This window comes from Lissotriton helveticus, chromosome 12 (genome assembly GCF_964261635.1).
Source record: "Lissotriton helveticus chromosome 12, aLisHel1.1, whole genome shotgun sequence".
NCBI classification, from domain to species: Eukaryota; Metazoa; Chordata; class Amphibia; order Caudata; family Salamandridae; genus Lissotriton; species Lissotriton helveticus.
The window spans coordinates 133,643,123-133,660,622 of record NC_136073.1 but is presented as its reverse complement, the minus strand read 5'-3'; positions in this window follow the sequence as shown (position 1 = coordinate 133,660,622).

The following is a 17,500-nucleotide window of genomic DNA, read 5'->3' as shown; positions in this document are numbered from 1 at the left end:
GGTGGTTCTCTGCCATGGGGGACCAGATGGGCGATGCCTGGGTAACACCACCCGGGGCTTCCTTCCTCCAGGCCAACGGCATGTCAAAGTGCCCAGGACGGGCTCCATGCGTCCCGGGCAGTCGTCCCCCGGGTCTCCAGGCCGATGGCATGTCAAAGTGCCCAGGTCGGGCTCCATGCGTCCCGGGCAGTCGTCCCCCGGGTCTCCAGGCCAACGGCATGGGCGAGTGCCCAGGTCGGGCTCCATGCGTCCCGGGCAGTCGTCCCCCGGGTCTCCAGGCCGACGGCATGTCAAAGTGCCCAGGTTGGGCTCCATGCATCCCGGGCAGTTGTCCCCCGGGTCTCCAGGCCGATGGCATGTCAAAGTGCCCAGGACGGGCTCCATGCGTCCCGGGCAGTCGTCCCCCGGGCATCCGCCGCTCCCTTCTCCGGGCCGACGGCAGGTCAGATTGCCCAGGACGGGCTCCATGGGTCCTGGGCAGTCCTCCCCTGGGTGTCCGGCGCTCCCTTCTCCGGGCCAACGGCATGTCAAAGTGCCCAGGACGGGCTCCATGCGTCCCGGGCAGTCGTTCCCCGGATCTCCAGGCCGATGGCATGTCAAAGTGCCCAGGACGGGCTCCATGCGTCCCGGACAGTCGTCCCCCGGGTCTCCAGGCCAACGGCATGGGCGAGTGCCCAGGACGGGCTCCATGCGTCCCGGGCAGTTGTCCCACGGGTCTCCGGGCCGACGGCATGTCAAAGTGCCCAGGACAGGCTCCATGCGTCCCGAGCATTCCTCCCCCCGGGCATCCGCCGCTCCCTTCTCCGGGCCGACGGCAGGTCAGATTGCCCAGGACGGGCTCCATGGGTCCCGGGCAGTCCTTCCCTGGGTGTCCGGCGCTCCCTTCTCCGGGCCGACGGCATGTCAAAGTGCCCAGGACGGGCTCCATGCATCCCGGGCAGTCGTCCCCCGGATCTCCAGGCCAACGGCATGTCAAAGTGCCCAGGACGGGCTCCATGCGTCCCGGGCAGTCGTCCCCCGGGTCTCCAGGCCGACGGCATGTCAAAGTGCCCAGGACGGGCTCCATGCGTCCCGGGCAGTCGTCCCCCGGGTCTCCAGGCCGACGGCATGTCAAAATGTCCAGGACGGGCTCCATGCGTCCCAGGCAGTCGTCCCCAGGGTCTCCAGGCCGACGGCATGTCAAAGTGCCCAGGACGGGCTCCATGCGTCCCGGGCAGTCGTCGTCCCGGGCGTCCGGGCCTGGGAGCTTCGGTGGTCCTCACCGTGCCTGAGGCCCAGCCGGGGTCCCCGAGCCCTGCCCGGCGTGGGCAGGCAGCAGCCGTACCACGAAGGCTCGGGGTGGGAAGCAGGGAGTCCTTTCGGTCCCGGCCACCTGGTTGCATCTTTCCCCTCGGCCATCTGGTCGCACGCAATGCTATCCAAAAGGGCGACCAGATGGCCAAACCTCCCTGGAAGTCCCTATGAGGTGCCATTTGCCTCCCCGATCCCAGCGAGGGCTCCAGGAGGTCGGGTACTTTTACGCCTTGGGTCCCCTCTGTCAACTCGTGTGCACAGATTACAAGAAAGGGGGGTAATTTTCCTCCGGATTACTAAGGGTAAGGGTATGCCCAGACACCCCTGCAAGGCTGGTGGTTCTCTGCCAGGGGGACCAGATGGGCTATGCCTGGGTAACACCACCCGGGGCTTCCCTCCTCCAGGCCAACGGCATGTCAAAGTGCCCAGGACGGGCTCCATGAGTCCCGGGCAGTCGTCCCCCGGGTCTCCAGGCCAACGGCATGAGCGAGTGCCCAGGTCGGGCTCCATGCGTCCCGGGCAGTCGTCCCCCGGGTCTCCAGGCCAACGGCATGAGCGAGTGCCCAGGTCGGGCTCCATGCGTCCCGGGCAGTCGTCCCCCGGGTCTCAAGGCCGATGGCATGTCAAAGTGCCCAGGATGGGCTCCATGCGTCCCGGGCATTCATCCCCCCGGGTGTCCGTCGCTCCCTTCTCCGGGCCGACGGCAGGTCAGATTGCCCAGGACGGGCTCCATGGGTCCCGGGCAGTCCTCCGCTGGGTGTCCGGCGCTCCCTTTCCCGGGCCAACGGCTTGTCAGAGTTCCCAGGATGGGCTCCACGGGCCCCGGACGTCCGGGGCTCCCTTCCCCGGGCCAACGGCATGCCAGAGTGCCCAGGACGGGCTCCACGAGTCCCGGGCGTCCGGGGCTCCCTTCCCTGGGACAACGGCTTGTCAGAGTGCCCAGGACGGGCTCCACGGGTCCCGGGCATCCGGGGCTCCCTTCCCCGAGCCAACGGCATGCCAGAGTGCCCAGGACGGGCTCCACGAGTCCCCGGCGTCCGGGGCTCCCTTCCCCGGGACAACGGCTTGTCAGAGTGCCCAGGACGGGCTCCACGGGTCCCGGGCATCTGGGGCTCCCTTCCCCGGGCCAACGGCATGCCGGAGTTCCCAGGACTGGCTCCACGGGCCCCGGGCGTCCGGGGCTCCCTTCCCCGGGCCAACGGCATGGCAAAGTATCCGGGACGGGTTCCATGGGTCTCGGGCAGTCCTCCCCCAGGCGTCCGGGCCCGAGAGCTCTGGTGGTCCACCCCGCGCCTGAGGCCCAGCCGGTGTCCCTGAGCCCTGCCTTGCGTGGGCAGGCAGGCGGGAACCCTACCGCGAAGGCTCGGGGTGGGAAGCACTTTCGATCCCAGCCATCTGGTCGCACGCAATGCTTTCCAATGGGGCGACCAGATGGCCGGGCTTCCCTGGAAGTCCCGATGAGGTGCCATTTGCCTCCCGGATCCCAGCTAGGGCTCCATGAGGTCGGGTTCTTTCACGCCTTGGGTCCCCTCTGTGACCTCGCGTGCACGGATTACAAGAAAGGGGGGTAATTTCCCTCCGGATTACTAGGGGCAGGGTACGCCCAGACACCCCTCCAAGGCTGGTGGCTCTCTGCCATGGGGACCAGATAGGCTATGCCTGGGAAACACCTCCCTAGGCCACCCGGGGCTTACTTCCTCCAGGCCAACTGCATGTCAAATTGCCCAGGACGGGCTCCACGGGTCCCGGGCAGTCCTCCCCCGGGCGTCCGGGGCTCCCTTCCCCAGGCCGACGGCAGGTCAGAGTGCCCAGGACGGGCTCCATGGGTCCCGGGCAGTCCTCCCCCGGATGTCCGGCGCTCCCTTCTCCAGGCCGACAGCAGGTCAAAGTGCCCAGGACGGGCTCCACGGGTCCCGGCCAGTCCTCCCCTGGGTGACCGGGGCACCCATCTCCAGGAGGCCAAAGGCATCGGCAAAGCACCCGGGAAGGGCTGCATGGGTCCCGGGCAGACCTCCCCCGGGCCTCCGGGGTACCCATCCCCATGAGGCCAATGGCATTGGCAGAGTACCCAGGACGGGCTCCATGCGTCCCGGGCAGTTGTTCCCCGGGTCTCCAGGCCAACAGCATGGGCAGAGTGCCCGGGTCGGGCTCCATGGTTTTCACGGTAGACCTCTCCCCGGGCGTCCGTGGCTCCAGGCCGACGGCATGTCAAAGTGCCCAGGACGGGCTCCATGCGTCCCGGGCAGTCGTCCCCCGGGGCGTCCGGTTCTCCAGGCCAACGGCATAAGCGAGTGCCCAGGTCGGGCTCCATGGTTTTCACGGTAGTCCTCCCCGGGCGTCCGTGGCTCCAGGCCGGCGGCATGTAAAATGTAAATTGATACTTGTATAGCGCACTACTCACCCGCAAGGGTCTCAAGGCGCTTGTACGAATACCGCTGTGTAACCCATCCTGGCTTTCCCTGTGAGGCGTCCACTCCTGGGCATCCCAAAGTTGGAGGCCAGGCATCCTTAGTGTTGTGGAGAATAAGCAAGCTATTGCCCAGAGTTGCAGAGTGGGACTCTATCATAGTAATAGGCACCGAGGCGAGAATTATCAGCTCCGTGGAATTTTGAGCCCAAGACCCACCGAGGCGGGGAATTGAACCCTGGACCCGGGCTAGACCTCTGCATCAGGGTCTGCCGCTCTAACCATTGAGCCACACTTCTCCACTACATGGCCGAGTGACCGGGACGGGCTCCATGGTTTTCCTGGTAGTCTTCCCCTGGGTGTCCATGGCTCCAGGCCGACGGCATGGCTGATTGCCCCGGACGGGCTCCATGGTTTTAACAGTAGTCCTCCCCCGGGCGTCCGGGGCTCCAGTCCGATGGCATGGCCGAGTGCCCGGGTTGGGCTCCATGGTTTTCACGGTAGTCCTCCGCCGGGCAACCGTGGCTCCAGGACGACGGACAGTTGTCCCCGGGTCTCCAGGCCAACGGCATGGGCAGAGTGCCCGGGTCGGGCTCCATGGTTTTCACGGTAGTCCTCCCCTGGGCGTCTGTGGCTCCAGGCCGACGGCATGTCAAAGTGCCCAGGACGGGCTCCATGCATCCCGGGCAGTCTTCCCCCCGTGCGTCCGGGTCTCCAGGCCAACGGCATAAGCGAGTGCCCAGGTCGGGCTCCATGGTTTTCACGGTATTCCTCCCCGGGCGTCCGTGGCTCCAGGCCGGCGGCATGTAAAATGTAAATTTATCATTGGAATAGGCACCGAGGCGAGAATTATCGGGTCCGTGGAATTTTTAGCCCAAGACCCGCCGAGGCGAGGAATTGAACCCTGGTCCCGTGCTAAACCTCTGCATCAGGGTCTGCCGCTCAAACCATTGAGTCACACTTCTCCACTGCATGGCCGAGTGCCCGGGACGGGCTCCATGGTTTTGCCGGTATTCTTCTCCTGGGTGTCCATTGCTGGAGGCCGATGGCATGGCCGATTGCCCCGGACGGGCTCCATGGTTTTAACAGTAGTCCTCCCCCGGGCGTCCGGGGCTCCAGTCCGATGGCATGGCCGAGTGCCCTCCTGTCCCCCGGCCTGCCGCACTGCCGAAGGCCTGGGACGAGGTTCCGTTGTGCCCGGGGAGACTCCCGTGGCTTGGCTGGCTTCAGGAGCTCTGTCTGGGGCCCCTGAGGGCCCCGGGGAGGGCGGCCTCCCCACCCCGGCTCCGTCCTGGGTCCTGCCGCGTGGCAGGGTGCCCATGACGGGGTCCGGAGTGCCCGGGGAGGCTTCCCCTGCACCTGTGGAGAATAGTTTTGTGCATCTCAAATAGCGATTCAGTAAAAAATCGCAAAACTATCTTTTGATACATCTGGCCCATGGCCCTCAAGCAAATTTTGTCATGCTGGCCAATGCAATTTTTGCATGCTTGCCATGGGCCGGATGTATCAAACAATCGTTTTGCGATTCTGTAAATACCGAAACGCAATTTGAAAATTCCAAAACTATTCTTTCCTTAGGTTGGAGCGCCATCTAGCGCAAGTTGGGCAGGGAATGTGTTGGAATATTCCTTATGTTGGAGCGCCATCTAGCGCAAGTCGGGCAGGGAAGGTGTTGGAACATTCCTTATGTTGGAGCGCCATCTAGCGCAAGTTGGGCAGGGAAGGTGTTGGAATATTCCTTATGTTGGAGCACCATCTAGCGCAAGTCGGGCAGGGAAGGTGTTGGAATATTCCTTATGTTGGAGCGCTATCTAGCGCAAGTCGGGCAGGGAAGGTGTTGGAACATTCCTTATGTTGGAGCGCCATCTAGCGCAAGTTGGGCAGGGAAGGTGTTGGAATATTCCTTATGTTGGAGCGCCATCTAGCGCAAGTTGGGCAGGAAAGGTGTTGGAATATTCCTTATGTTGGAGCGCCATCTAGCGCAAGTCGGGCAGTAAAGGTGTTGGAATATTCCTTATGTTGGAGCGCCATCTAGCGCAAGTCGGGCAGGGAAGGTGTTGGAACATTCCTTATGTTGGAGCGCCATCTAGCGCAAGTCGGGCAGGGAAGGTGTTGGAACATTCCTTATGTTGGAGCGCCATCTAGCGCAAGTTGGGCAGGGAAGGTGTTGGAATATTCCTTATGTTGGAGCGCCATCTAGCGCAAGTTGGGCAGGAAAGGTGTTGGAATATTCCTTATGCTGGAGCGCCATCTAGCGCAAGTCGGGCAGTAAAGGTGTTGGAATATTCCTTATGTTGGAGCGCCATCTAGCGCAAGTCGGGCAGGGAAGGTGTTGGAACATTCCTTATGTTGGAGCGCCATCTAGCGCAAGTCGGGCAGGGAAGGTGGTTTTCCCGGTATTCCTCCCCTGGGTGTCCAGGGCTCCAGGCCGACGGCATGGGCGAGTGCCCGGGACGGGCTCCATGGTTTTCCCGGTATTCCTCCCCTGGGTGTCCAGGGCTCCAGGCCGACGACATGGCCCATTGCCCGGGACGGGCTCCATGGTTTTCACGGCAGTCCTCCCCTGGGTGTCCAGGGCTCCAGGCCGACGGCATGGCGGAGTGCCCAGGACGGGCTCCATGCATCCCGGGCAGTTGTCCCCCGGGCGTCCGGGGCTCCAGGCCGATGGCATGGCTGATTGCCCGGTACGGGCTCCATGGTTTTCCCGGTATTCCTCCCCTGGGTGTCCAGGGCTCCAGGCCGACGGCATGGGCGAGTGCCCGGGACGGGCTTCATGCGTCCCGGGCAGTCGTCCCCCGGGGCGTTCGGGTCTCCAGGCCAACGGCATAGGCGAGTGCCCAGGTCGGGCTCCATGGTTTTCACGGTAGTCCTCCCCGGGCGTCCGTGGCTCCAGGCCATCGGCATGTAAAATGTAAATTTATCATTGGAATAGTCACCGATGCGAGAATTATTGGGTCCGTGGAATTTTGAGCCCAAGACCCGCCGAGGCGGGGAATTGAACCCTGGTCCCGGGCTAGACCTCTACATCAGGGTCTGCCACTCTAACCATTGAGCCACACTTCTCCACTGCATGGCTGAGTGCCCGGGACGGGCTCCATGGTTTTCCTGGTATTCTTACTCTGGGTGTCCGTGGCTCCAGGCCGACGGCATGGCCGATTGCCCCGGACGGGCTCCATGGTTTTAACAGTAGTCCTCCCCCGGGCGTCCGGGGCTCCAGTCCGATGGCATGGCCGAGTGCCCGGGTTGGGCTCCATGGTTTTCATGGTAGTCCTCCCCCGGGCATCCGTAGCTCCAGGCCGACGGCATGTCAAAGTGCCCAGGACGGGCTCCATGCATCCCGGGCAGTCGTCCCCCCGTGCGTCCAGGTCTCCTGGCCAACAGCATGGGCGAGTGCCCAGGACGGGCTCCATGCGTCCTGGGCAGTAGTCCCCCAGGTCTCCAGGCCAACGGCATGGGTGAGTGCCCAGGTCGGGCTCCATGGTATTCACTGTAGTCCTCCCCCGGGCGTCCGTGGCTCCAGGCCGACGGCATGTCAAAGTGACCAGGACGGGATCCATGTGTCCCGGGCAGTTGTCCCCCGGGTCTCCAGGCCAACGGTATGGGCAGAGTGCCTGGGTCGGGCTCCATGGTTTTCACGGTAGTCCTCCCCTGGGCGTTCGTGGCTCCAGGCCGGCGGCATGTCAAAGTGCCCAGGACGGGCTCCATGCGTCCCGGGCAGTCATCCCCCGGGGCGTCCGGGTCTCCAGGCCAACGTCATAAGCGAGTGCCCAAGTCGGGCTCCATGGTTTTCACGGTAGTCCTCCCCGGGCGTCCGTGGCTCCAGGCCGGGGGCATGTAAAATGTAAATTTATCATTGGAATAGGCACCGAGGTGAGAATTATCGGGTCTGTGGAATTTTGAGCCCAAGACCCGCCAAGGCGGGGAATTGAACCCTGGTCCTGGGCTAGACCTCTGCATCAGGGTCTGCCGCTCTAACCATTGAGCCACACTTCTCCACTGCATTGCCGAGTGCCCGGGACGGGCTCCATGGTTTTCCTGGTATTCTTCCCCTGGCTGTCCGTGGCTCCAGGCCGACGGCATGTCAAAGTGCCCAGGACGGGCTCCATGCGTCCCGGGCAGTCGTCCCCCGGGTCTCCAGGCCAATGGCATGGGTGAGTGCCCAGGTCGGGCTCCATGGTATTCACGGTAGTCCTCCCCCGGGCGTTTGTGGCTCTAGGCCGACGGCATGTCAAAGTGCCCAGAACGGGCTCCATGCGTCCCGGGCAGTTGTCCCCCGGGTCTCCAGGCCAACAGCATGGGCAGAGTGCCCGGGTCGGGCTCCATGGTTTTCATGGTAGACCTCCCCCCCGGGTGTCCGTGGCTCCAGGCCGACGGCATGTCAAAGTGCCCAGGACGGGCTCCATGCGTCCCGGGCAGTCGTCCCCCGGGGCGTCCAGGTCTCCAGGCCATCGGCATGGGCAAAGTGCCTGGGTCGGGCTCCATGGTTTTCACGCTAGTGCTCCCCCCAGGCGTCCGTGGCTCCAGGCCAACAGCATGTCAAAGTGCCCAGGACGGACTCCATGTGTCCCGGGCAGTCGTCCCCCCGGGCGTCCGGGCCTTGGAGCTCCGGTGGTCCTCATCGTGCCTGAGGCCCAGCCGGGGTCCCCGAGCCCTTGCCGGCGTGGGCAGGCAGCAACCCTACCACGAAGGCTCGGGGTGGGAATCAGGGAGTCCTTTCGGTCCCGGCCACCAGGTTGCACCTTTCCCCTCGCCCATCTGGTCTCCCGCAATGCTATCCAATAGGGCGACCAGATGGCCAAACTTCCCTGGAAGTCCCTATCAGGTGCCATTTGCCTCCCCGATCCCAGCGAGGGCTCCAGGAGGTCGGGTACTTTCACGCCTTGGGTCCCCTCTGTCACCTCGTGTGCACAGATTACAAGAAAGGGGGGTAATTTTCCTCCGGATTTCTAGGGGCAAGGTACCATTGGACACCCCTCCCAGGCTGGTGGTTCTCTGCCATGGGGGACCAGATGGGCGATGCCTGGGTAACACCACCCGGGGCTTCCTTCCTCCAGGCCAACGGCATGTCAAAGTGCCCAGGACGGGCTCCATGCGTCCCGGGCAGTCGTCCCCCGGGTCTCCAGGCCGATGGCAGGTTAAAGTGCCCAGGACGGGCTCCACGGGTCCCGGCGCAGTCCTCCCCTGGGCGACCGGGGCACCCATCTCCAGGAGGCCAACGGCATTGGCAAAGCACCCGGGAAGGGCTCCATGGGTCCCGGGCAGTCCTCCCCTGGGTGTCCGGCGCTCCCTTCTCCAGGCCGACGGCAGGTTAAAGTGCCCAGGACGGGCTCCACGGGTCCCAGCGCAGTCCTCCCATGGGCGTCCAGCGCTCCCTTCTCCAGGCCGACGGCAGGTCAAAGTGCCCAGGACGGGCTCCACAGGTCCCGGGCAGTCCTCCCCTGGGCGACCGGGGCACCCATCTCCAGGAGGCCAACGGCATTGGCAAAGCACCCGGGAAGGGCTCCATGGGTCCCGGGCAGTCCTCCCCTGGGTGTCCGGCGCTCCCTTCTCCAGGCCGACGGCATGTCAAAGTGCCCAGGACGGGCTCCATGAGTCTGGGACAGTCCTCCCCCGGGCGTCCGGGACACCCATCTCCAGGAGGCCAACGGCATTGCAATGTACCCAGGACGGGCTCCATGGTTCCCGGGCAGACCTCCCCCGGGCGTCCGGGGCACCCATCTCCATGAGGCCAACGGCATCGGCAAAGTACCCTGGAAGGACTCCACGGGTCCCGGGCAGGCCTCCCCCCCCGGGCGTCCAGGGCACCCACGTCCAGGCCGACGGCATGTAAAAGTTCCCAGGACGGGGTCCATGGGTCCCGGGCAGCCCGCCCCGGGCGTTCGGGGCACCCATCTCCAGGAGGCCAACGGCATTGCAAAGTACCCAGGATGGGCTCCATGCGTCCCGGGCATTCGTCCCCCAGGCGCCCGGGGCTCCATCCAGGCTGACGGTATGGCAGAGTGCCCGGGTCGGGCTCCATGGTTTTCACGGTGGTCCTCCCCTGGGTGTTGGGGCGCCCCAGGCCAATGGCATGGAAAAAGTGCCCAGGATGGGCTCCATGCATCCTGGGCATTCGTCCCTTGGGCGTCCGGGGCTCCATCCAGGCTGACGGCATGGCAGAGTGCCCGGGTCGGGCTCCGTGGTTTTCAGGGTGGTCCTCCCCTGAGTGTCGGGGCGCTCCAGGCCGACGGCATGGAAAAGTGCCCAGGACGGGCTCCATGCGTCCCGGGCCTTCGTCCCCCGGGCGCCCGAGGCTCCATCCAGGCTGACGGCATGGCAGAGTGCCCGGGTCGGGCTCCATGGTTTCCAGGGTGGTCCTCCCCTGGGTGTCGGGGCGCTCCAGGCCGACGGCATGGAAAAGTGCCCAGGACGGGCTCCATGCGTCCTGGGCATTCGTCCCGGGACGGGGTGGGGAAGAGTCCAGGCGGCTTCACCTCCATGCCCGGCCATCTGATCGCCCAGATTCCCTCGGCCATCTGGTCGCCCGCAACGCTTTCCTATGGGGGGGACCAGATGGCCGAACTTCCCTGGAAGACCCGATGAGGTGCCATTCGCCTCCCGGATCCCAGCTAGGGCTCCATGAGGTCGGGTTCTTTCACGCCTTGGGTCCCCTCTGTCACACCGCGTGCACAGATTACAAGAAAAGGGGGTAATTTTGCTCCGGATTACTAGAGAGAAGGGTACGCCCGGACACCCCTCCGAGGGTGGTGGTTCTCTGCCATGGGGACCAGATGGGATATGCCTGGGCAACACCTCCCTAGGCATTCGTCCCCTGGGCGTCCGGGGCTCCATCTAGGCTGACGGTATGGCAGAGTGCCCAGGTCGGGCTCCATGGTTTTCATGGTGGTCCTCCCCTGGGTGTCTGGGGGCTCCAGGCCGAAGGCATGGAAAAGTGCCCAGGACGGGCTCCATGCATCCCGGGCATTCGTCCCCTGGGCGTCCGGGGCTCCATCTAGGCTGACGGTATGGCAGAGTGCCCAGGTCGGGCTCCATGGTTTTCATGGTGGTCCTCCCCTGGGTGTCTGGGGGGCTCCAGGCCGAAGGCATGGAAAAGTGCCCAGGACGGGCTCCATGCGTCCCGGGCATTCGTCCCCTGGGCCTCCGGGGCTCCATCTAGGCTGACGGTATGGCAGAGTGCCCAGGTCGGGCTCCATGGTTTTCACGGTGGTCCTCCCCTGGGTGTCTGGGGGCTCCAGGCCGAAGGCACGGAAAAGTGCCCAGGACGGGCTCCATGCATCACAGGCATTCGTCCCCTGGGCGTCCGGGGCTCCATCTAGGCTGACGGTATGGCAGAGTGCCCAGGTCGGGCTCCATGGTTTTCATGGTGGTCCTCCCCTGGGTGTCTGGGGGCTCCAGGCCAAAGGCACGGAAAAGTGCCCAGGACGGGCTCCATGCGTCCCGGGCATTCATCCCCCGGGCGTCCGGGGCTCCCACCTCCAGGCCGACGGCATGGCAGAGTGCCCGGGACGGGCTCCATGAGTCCAGGACAGTCCTCCCCCGGGCGTCCTGGACACCCATCTCCATGAGGCCAACGGCATTGGCAAAGTACCCAGGATGGGCTCCATGGGTCCCGGGCAGACCTCCCCCGGGCGTCCGGGGCACCCATCTCCATGAGGCCAACGGCATTGGCAAAGTACCCGGGAAGGGCTCCATGGGTCCCGGGCAGACCTCCCCCGGGCGTCCGGGGCACCCATCTCCATGAGGCCAACGGCATTGGCAAAGTACCCGGGAAGGGCTCCATGGGTCCCGGGTAGACCTCCCCCGGGCGTCCGGGGCACCCATCTCCATGAGGCCAACGGCATTGGCAAAGTACCCAGGACGGGCTCCATGGGTCCCGGGCAGACCTCCCCCCGGGCGTCAGGGGCTTCCACCTCCAGGCCGACGGAATGTCAAAGTACCCAGGACGGGCTCCATGGGTCCCGGGCAGCTTCCCCCGGTCGTCCGGGGCACCCACCTCCAGGCCGACGGCATGTCAAAGTACCCAGGACGGGCTCCACGGGTCCCGGGCATTCCTCCCCCAGGTCGTCCGGGCCCTAGAGCTCCGTTGGTCCAACCTGCGCCTGAGGCCCAGCCGGGGTCCAAGAGCCCTGCCTTGCGTGGGCAGGCAGTCAGGAACCCTACCGCGAAGGCTTGGGATGGATGGGGAGCTGGGAGTCCTTTCCATCCCGGCCATCTGGTCACCCACGATGCTTTCCAATAGGGCGACCAGATGGCCGGGCTTCCCTGGAAGTCCCGATGAGGTGCCATTCGCCTCCCGGATCCCAGCTAGGGCTCCATGAGGTTGGGTTCTTTTACGCCTTGGATCCCCTCTGTCACCTCGTGTGCACGGATTGCAAGAAAGGGGGGTAATTTCCCTCCGGATTACTAGGGGCAGGGTACGCCCGGACACCCCTCCAGGGCTGGTGGGTCTCTGCCTGGGGGACCAGATGAGATATGCCTGGGCAACACCTCCCCCGGGCGTCTGGGGGCTCCATTCTCCGGGCCAACGGCATGGCTCAATGCCCCGGACGGGCTCAACTTGTCCCGGACAGACCTCCCCTAGGCGTCCGGGGCACCCATCTCCAGGAGGCCAACGGGATGGCAAAGTACCCGGGAAGGGCTCCACGGGTCCCGGGCAGCCTTCCCCCGGGCGTCCGGGGCTCCCACCTCCAGGCCGACGGCATGTCACACTGCCCAGGACGGGCTCCATGGGCCCCGGACAGACCGCCCCCAGGTGTCCGGGGGGGGCACCCATCTCCAGGAGGCCAACGGGATGGCAAAGTACCCGGGAAGGGCTCCACGGGTCCCGGGCAGCCTTCCCCCGGGCGTCCGGGGCTCCCACCTCCAGGACGACGGCATGTCAAATTGCCCAGGACGGGCTCCATGGCTCTTGGGCAGTCCTCCCCCGGGCGTCCGGGGCTCCATCCAGGCCGACGGCATGGCAGAGTGCCCGGGACGGGTTCCATGCGTCCCGGGCCTTCGTCCCCCGGGCGTCCGGGGCTCCATCCAGGCTGACAGCATGGCAGAGTGCCCGGGTCGGGCTCCATGGTTTTCAGGGTGGTCCTCCCCTGGGTGTCGGGGCGCTCCAGGCCAATGGAATGGAAAAGTGCCCAGGACGGGCTCCATGCGACCCGGGCATTCATCCCCCGGGCGTCCGGGGCTCCATCAAGGCTGACGGCATGGCAGAGTGCCCGGGTCGGGCTCTATGGTTTTCAGGGTGGTCCTCCCCTGGGTGTCGGGGCGCTCCAGGCCAATGGAATGGAAAAGTGCCCAGGACGGGCTCCATGCGACCTGGGCCTTCGTCCCCCAGGCGTCCGGGGCTCCATCCAGGCTGACGGCATGGCAGAGTGCCCGGGTCGGGCTCCATGGTTTTCAGGGTGGTCCTCCCCTGGGTGTCGGGGCGCTCCAGGCCGATGGCATGGAAAAGTGCCCAGGACGGGCTCCATGCGTCCCGGGCCTTCGTCCCCCGGGCGTCCGGGGCTCCAGCCAGGCTGACGGCATGGCAGAGTGCCCGGGTCGGGCTCCATGGCTCTTGGGCAGTCGTCCCCCGGGCGTCCGGGGCTCCATCCAGGCCGATGGCATGGAAAGTGCCCAGGACGGGCTCCATGCGACCCGGGCATTCCTCCCCCAGGTGGTCCGGGCCCTAGAGCTCCGGTGGTCCAACCTGCGCCTGAGGCCCAGCCGGGGTCTAAGAGCCCTGCCTTGCGTGGGCAGGCAGTCAGGAACCCTACCGTGAAGGCTTGGGATGGATGGGGAGCTGGGAGTCCTTTCGATCCCGGCCATCTGGTCACCCGCGATGCTTTCCAATAGGGCGACCAGATGGCCGGGCTTCGCTGGAAGTCCCGATGAGGTGCCATTCGGCTCCCGGATCCCAGCTAGGGCTCCATGAGGTCGGGTTCTTTCACGCTTTGGGTCCCCTCTGTCACCTCGCGTGCACGGATTGCAAGAAAGGGGGGTAATTTCCCTCCGGATTACTAGGGGCAGGGTACGCCCGGACACCTCTCCAGGGCTGGTGGTTCTCTGCCAGGGGGACCAGATGAGATATGCCTGGGCAACACCTCCCCCGGGCGTCTGGGGGCTCCATTCTCCGGGCCAACGGCATGTCACACTGCCCAGGACGGGCTCCATGGGCCCCGGACAGACCTCCCCCGGGCGTCCGGGCCACCCATCTCCAGGAGGCCAACGGGATGGCAAAGTACCCGGGAAGGGCTCCACGGGTCCCGGGCAGCCTTCCCCCGGGCGTCCGGGGCTCCCACCTCCAGGACGACGGCATGTCAAAGTGCCCAGGGCGGGCTCCACGGGCCCCGGGCAGCCCTCCCCCCAGGCGTTCGGGGCACACATCTCCAGGAGGCCAACGGCATTGCAAAGTACCCGGAAAGGGCTCCACGGGTCCCGGGCAGCCTTCCCCCGGGCGTCCGGGGCTCCCACCTCCAGGCCGACGGCATGTCACACTGCCCAGGACGGGCTCCATGGGCCCCGGACAGACCTCCCCCGGGCGTCCGGGGGGGGGCACCCATCTCCAGGAGGCCAACGGGATGGCAAAGTACCCGGGAAGGGCTCCACGGGTCCCGGGCAGCCTTCCCCCGGGCGTCCGGGGCTCCCACCTCCAGGACGACGGCATGTCAAATTGCCCAGGACGGGCTCCATGGCTCTTGGGCAGTCCTCCCCCGGGCGTCCGAGGCTTCATCCAGGCCGACGGCATGGCAGAGTGCCCGGGACGGGTTCCATGCGTCCCGGGCCTTTGTCCCCCGGGCGTCCGGGGCTCCATTCAGGCTGACAGCATGGCAGAGTGCCCGGGTCGGGCTCCATGGTTTTCAGGGTGGTCCTCCCCTGGGTGTCGGGGCGCTCCAGGCCAATGGAATGGAAAAGTGCCCAGGACGGGCTCCATGCGACCCGGGCATTCATCCCCCGGGCGTCCGGGGCTCCATCCAGGCTGACGGCATGGCAGAGTGCCCGGGTCGTGCTCCATGGTTTTCAGGGTGGTCCTCCCCTGGGTGTCGGGGCGCTCCAGGCCAATGGAATGGAAAAGTGCCCAGGACGGGCTCCATGCGACCCGGGCCTTCGTCCCCCGGGCGTCCTGGGCTCCATCCAGGCTGACGGCATGGCAAAGTGCCCGGGTCGGGCTCCATGGTTTTCAGGGTGGTCCTCCCCTGGTTGTCGGGGCGCTCCAGGCAGATGGCATGGAAAAGTGCCCAGGACGGGCTCCATGCGTCCCAAGCTTTCGTCCCCCGGGCGTCCGGGGCTCCAGCCAGGCTGACGGCATGGCAGAGTGCCCGGGTCGGGCTCCATGGCTCTTGGGCAGTCGTCCCCCGGGCGTCCGGGGCTCCATCCAGGCCGATGGCATGAAAAAGTGCCCAGGACGGGCTCCATGCGACCCGGGCATTCCTCCCCCAGGTCGTCCGGGCCCTAGAGCTCCGGTGGTCCAACCTGCGCCTGAGGCCCAGCCGGGGTCCAAGAGCCCTGCCTTGCGTGGGCAGGCAGTCAGGAACCCTACCGCGAAGGCTTGGGATGGATGGGGAGCTGGGATTCCTTTCGATCCCAGCCATCTGGTCACCCGCGATGCTTTCCAATAGGGCGACCAGATGGCCGGGCTTCCCTGGAAGTCCCGATGAGGTGCCATTCGGCTCCCGGATCCCAGCTAGGGCTCCATGAGGTCGGGTTCTTTCACGCCTTGGGTCCCCTCTGTCCCCTCGCGTGCACGGATTGCAAGAAAGGGGGGTAATTTCCCTCCGGATTACTAGGGGCAGGGTACGCCCGGACACCTCTCCAGGGCTGGTGGTTCTCTGCCCGGGGGACCAGATGAGATATGCCTGGGCAACACCTCCCCCGGGCATCTGGGGGCTCCATTCTCCGTGCCAACGGCATGTCACACTGCCCAGGACGGGCTCCATGGGCCCCGGACAGACCTCCCCCGGGCGTCCGGGCCACCCATCTCCAGGAGGCCAACGGGATGGCAAAGTACCCGGGAAGGGCTCCACGGGTCCCGGGCAGCCTTCCCCCGGGCGTCCGGGGCTCCCACCTCCAGGACGACGGCATGTCAAAGTGCCCAGGGCGGGCTCCACGGGCCCCGGGCAGCCCTCCCCCCAGGCGTTCGGGGCACACATCTCCAGGAGGCCAACGGCATTGCAAAGTACCCGGAAAGGGCTCCACGGGTACGGGGCAGTCCTCCCCCGGGCGTCCGGGGCACCCATCTCCATGAGGCCAACGGCATTGGCAAAGTACCCGGGAGGGGCTCCACGGGTCCCGACCAGGCCTCCCCCGGGTGTCCCGGGCTCCCACCTCCATGCCGACGGCATGTCAAAGAGCCCAGGACGGGATCCACGGGTACCGGGCAGTCCTCCCCCGGGCGTCCGGGGCAACCATCTCCAGGAGGCCAACGGGATGGCAAAGTACCCAGGAAGGGCTCCACGGGTCGTGGGCAGCCTTCCCCCGGGCGTCCGGGGCTCCCACCTCCAGGCCGACGGCATGTCACACTGCCCAGGACGGGCTCCATGGGCCCCGGACAGACCTCCCCCGGGCGTCCAGGGCACCCATCTCCAGGAGGCCAACGGGATGGCAGAGTAACCGGGAAGGGCTCCATGGTTCCCGGGCAGCCCTCCCCCGGGCGTCCGGGGCTCCCACCTCCAGGACGACGGCATGTCAAAGTGCCCAGGGCGGGCTCCACGGGTCCCGGGCAGCCCTCCCCCTGGGCGTTCGGGGCACACATCTCCAGGAGGCCAACGGCGTTGCAAAGTACCCGGAAAGGGCTCCACGGGTACCGGGCAGTCCTCCCCCCGGCGTCCGGGGCACCCATCTCCATGAGGCCAACGGCATTGGCAAAGTACCCGGGAAGGGCTCCACGGGTCCCGACCAGGCCTCCCCCGGGCGTCCCGGGCACCCACCTCCAGGCCGACGGCATGTCAAAGAGCCCAGGACGGGATCCACGGGTACCGGGCAGTCCATCCCCGGGCGTCCGGGGCTCCCATCTCCAGGCCAACGGCATGGCTCAATGCCCAGGATGGGCTCCATGGGTCCGGGGAGGCGTCCCATGCGCCTCCGGGCTTGGGAGCCCCGGCTGGGTCCAGGGGCCCGGCCGGGCCCCGGGTCGGGTGCTCCGGCCCTGGTCCCTGTCTCCCAGCCTACCGCACTGCCAAGGGCCTAGGAAGGGGTTCCGTTGTGCCCGGGGAGCCTCCCCTTGCTTGTCTGGTTTCAGGAGCTCTGTCCGGGGCCCCTAGGGGCCCGGGGGAGGGCGGCCTCCCGACCCCGGGCTCTGTCCTTGGTCCTGCTGCGTGGCAGGGTGACCGGGACGGGGTCCGGAGGGCCCGGGGAGGCTTCCCCTGCGCCTCCGGGCCCGGGAGCCCTGGCTGGGTCCAGGGGCCCGGCCGGGCCCCGGGTCGGGTGCCACGGCCCTGGGCCCTGTCCCCTGGCCTGCCGCACTGCCAAAGGCCCGGGACGGGTTTCCGTGGTGCCCAGGGAGCCTCCCCTTGCTTGGCTGGGTACAGGAGCTGTGGCTGTGGCCCCTGAGGGCCCGGGGAGGGCGGCCTCCCCACCCCGGGCTCTGTCCTTGGTCCTGCTGCGTGGCAGGGTGCCCGGGACGGGGTCCAGAGGGACCGGGGAGGCGTCCCATGCGCCTCCGGGCTTGGGAGCCCCGGCTGGGTCCAGGGGCCCGGCCGGGCCCCGGGTCGGGTGCCACGGCCCTGGGCCCTCTCCCCCGGCCTGCCGCACTGCCAATGGCCCGGGACGGGTTTCCGTGGTGCCAGGGGAGCCTCCCCTTGCTTGGCTGGGTACAGGAGCTGTGGCTGT